The sequence below is a fragment of the Pinus tabuliformis genome, chromosome 9 (assembly GCF_031772625.1).
Source record: "Pinus tabuliformis cultivar Carrire ecotype Pingquan chromosome 9, CPIR1, whole genome shotgun sequence".
NCBI classification, from domain to species: domain Eukaryota; kingdom Viridiplantae; phylum Streptophyta; class Pinopsida; order Pinales; family Pinaceae; genus Pinus; species Pinus tabuliformis.
Genome location: NC_142307.1, coordinates 1959066529 through 1959070456, shown reverse-complemented (window position 1 = coordinate 1959070456; position 3928 = coordinate 1959066529).

Below are 3928 nucleotides of genomic sequence, written 5' to 3'. Positions count from 1 at the left end.
TTCAAACACTGCTTTGCTACCTCTGCCACTGATGAGATGAGCTATCCCTGTCAAAGCCAAAACTGAAGATAATCTTGTTTCCGCAACCCCAAGCTACCTACCCTTTCTACAACACCTAACATTTTTTGTTACTTCAGGAGGGGCGAACTCAGACTTGCAAACCCTGATTGTTTTTTCTTTTAGACTGCCTTTCCTATCTAAAACTACCCTTGTTTCTTCCAAGGGCCCAGATTAAGCTGTTGGGCTCCTTCATCCTCTACCTAGTTGCTACTCTGCCAAGCTTAAGCTGTTTGGACAAGTACGTTCTCTATATTCTAAAGAAAAAAAAATTTAAACCTAGGGCAACCAAGCTTAAGCTGTTTGGCTTCCCCTTAATTGAGAAACCTTTCAAAAATGGAACTTTTACAGCCTGAAAAAGATGAACATTTTTGGCACTTCCACTGTCAATCATGAAATATGAAACCTGTTGCAACAGGAGGCTAACAGTGGCTCCACTTGGGGATGGCTTTTCCTTGTGAAAAGCCAAGAACAGCAGGTCAGACTGCCTTGTTTTTCAACTGCTTCTGTACTCTAAAAAACTTTCCTTTTGCTGGCTGCATTATTTGTATATATAACAGCAGAGTTGAAGAGCTTAGGGCCTTCTCTTCGGGCGTCAACTGCATCAAGCTGCTATTAAACAGAAAACTGAAATCCTACCTACCTACCCTAATCAACACTTGTTTGCTGGTTAGGTAAAATGAAACAACCAGTGCAACCATTTTAGCACTTGTAGAAAGAAACAAACTGTGTGACTGACAGTTGGTGAAATCAGAGACATTGTCTGATCATGTGCTCCCACAATCAAGATTGTGACATATGAAGGTATTCGTTGAATGTCTTGGTCTTCATAGAGAAAATATGTTGAAGATTTTGAGTTGAAAAGATCCTCCATGTAATCATCTATGGGATCTATAAAAGCATTATGTGGGGGAGTTTGTTCTAGGCTTGCTTTGTCTGATGGAACAACTGCATCCTTAGTAACAAGCTCTGCAGCCAATACTTCATTCTTTCCATTGAAAGCTTGATCATCTTTAGTCTGTAAGTTAGAAGGTAATACAATTTCCTTATGACTAGGAGAAGGAAGATTTTGGAAGAACTCTTTAGGACTAGCAAAATAATATGATTGAATTTGAGAATGCAAAAATTCAATCTCATTCTCATGTTCTTCAACAACTAGGTCCAGGAGAGATATTCTGATTTGAGGTTGCTCTATTGTTTTGATTTTTAACAGCACAGATCTAATAAAATCTTGATCAAGTTCATATTGGGATAACAACTTCCTGAATTCATCCAAAGCTTGCTGTTTTGCAAGATCTTCCACACATCCAGCCATCCTGTGTTACTATTAGCTCTTTGACCTGGGATTACTTAGCCGAAGTAGTGTTCTGAAACTTTGAAGCTTTAGATCTTTGAAGAAAAATTCTAGGTATTCCCTTTTCAGGTTCGCTCCTCCAGTGGAGTCTTTGTTTGAAAATAAGGTGGAGTCGCCAGGTGGATGGTTCAACTTTGAAGTGCCTGATCTGTCTCCACCCTCACAGATCAGAACTGAACTTGTTAAAATGCTTCTAAAGGTCTGGTTCTCTCAATGGAGCTTTCCAACTTTCTTTGTGAAATTATCTGAGGACGTCCCCAGTGGAGTCGCCATTATGTTATCACTTAGGTTGTCCTTAAGCTCCAGAAAGGATACGGCCGAGGTAACCACAAACCAACTTTGGACTACAGGTTCTAGCCCACCTGCAGTCAGAGAGGGCTCTCTCTTTCTGATTTAGCTTTGTTGAAAAAGGGATTTTAGGCTAGCTATTGAGTTCAGGGTCTTTGTATTTTGGTGGGAAGGAAAATTCTTTCAAGCAGAGAGGCAATGCATAGTGTGGTAAGTTTCAAACCATTGGGCATGGAGTCACGGAGTAAGACTGATGGTGCGTTTTCTTGGTCACGAGAGAAATGAGGAGCAAGGTAGCTGCTTATGAAACAACATTTAAAGCTTAAAGATGGAATGAAAGTTAAGGAAAGAGAGGCAACAAAGAATCTCTCTAATAGTTTAACAGAATGAAGATGAATAAACCTTATTTAGGAGCAGTTAATAATTCTTAGATAATTAGTCATTCATGTGTGAAATAGATCAAACATGAGCCATAACAGAATTCATATTTATGTCTAGATCAAGAAGAAAACATTAAGAAGCCACAGAACCTGGGCATAGAGTGCAGCAAAGCAAATTCCATACCAATCCTTTGTTATGTGACTTGAGCATATATGAAAATGATATAACAGAGGTAGTGAATACCTATTGTATCATATTGCCGCACAAGAATTCCTCATTTAACTCCTCAGAAACATTAACAACACATCAAAAGTCCATTCTACAAGCTTGCATACAGCCTTTGATTATAGAGAAATATCAGAAATACAGTGCGAGTCTCTGCTGGATACATTAGCCGGCCAACCCTTCTAACAATGTAGGGGGAGGTATATATACAAAAATTGGATGCAAAAAATATCTGAGTCGGAAGTTAATAGTTCATAACTTCTCTGCCAACTCCTAAGCAACGGTTGATGAGAAAGTAAATGCTAAAATAAATACTAATATAATAGCTGCTCTTTTCTGTCAGGAAATATTGACTTTTGATTTCATTTGAGTCGGTTGGGGCTGTGCTTCCTAAAAAATCCGTGCTTTTTTTGGGGGTTGCTGTCCCAGTGTCTTTGCTTTGTGACTGCCTCAACCTGTTCAGCGTGCTCTTTGACTACTCTGCCCGGTGCTTTCGTGCCTTAAACCGTGCTTGCTGGTGACCTGCAGTTGACTGTGATCTTAAAATAAACAAAAAAAGGGGGAAAACTGACGCTACCTGGGCAAGACGGCCAGCATTGCCTGCCACCAGTTCTCAGAAGGCAACTGATGCCTTTGTATTTTGACAAGTGTTTCATCGGCCTCTGTGTACTTCTATTAACTGGGCGACATCTCAAACAGATGATTGACCTCGTGCTCCAGGTAAAATAAGCTTTCCAGCCTGTTGTAGAGTGTCTGTCCTGTAGGCAACCCTGCCTCTGCTGTAGAACTTGATGCAGCAGTAAGCTGATTTGTGACAAAATTATTGAGCCTGGTAGCATATTGGTCACATGTCAATAGCTTTCCAGCGCTGGTCAATAGGCTAGGAAATCCTCTAATCTGTAGTGCTGCAAGCTTTACGTCAAAATTGTCTACATCCCTCTGTATATCCTGGCATCTTGCCTCTAGAGTTTGCACCAAGATTCTCAATGTGAGCACACTTTTCGTTGTTAATATGGCATCTATTCTGTTCATGATATGGAGTGCTGCCAGCTCTTCCCTAGTCTGATGATTCAGAAAGTTGATCATTCTCTTAGCCTGCTCAGGCATGTTTCCTAATGCTGCCTTGGCCCTCTGGTTTTCAAGCTTAGCACGACCAATCAGTTCCACCTGCTCATATATTGCTTGAATTGACCTCCATTGGTTGGTGATTGACTGATTTATTTTGGCCCACAGAAGTTTCTTTATTTCGGCCAAGGTCTTGTCCAAGGATAACTCTTTCTCTAGGGTTTTGATTCTGTCCTTCAGGGCCTTTATTTCTCTTGTCTGTTCAGCCACTATCATTTTGGACTTATCATATTTTTCTTCTAGTTTAGCCAGCTTTTCTTTGGCCTCCTTTATTTCTGTTGCTTGTAGCTTTAGCTCGTTGACAGCTCTTGTCAACTCATCCACACTCGTGCTAGACTCAGGAACTGTTGTTGCTGCCGCTGTAGCTTCTGTAGCTGTTGTTGTGGCTGGAACAATTGGAGGGGTCACTGCTACTTGTGATGGAGGATCAACAACAGTTGGGATTGTTTGAGGAGGCTGGGAGGTCGACTCTCCCTGCTTTCCTTGCAGTTCTTTCTC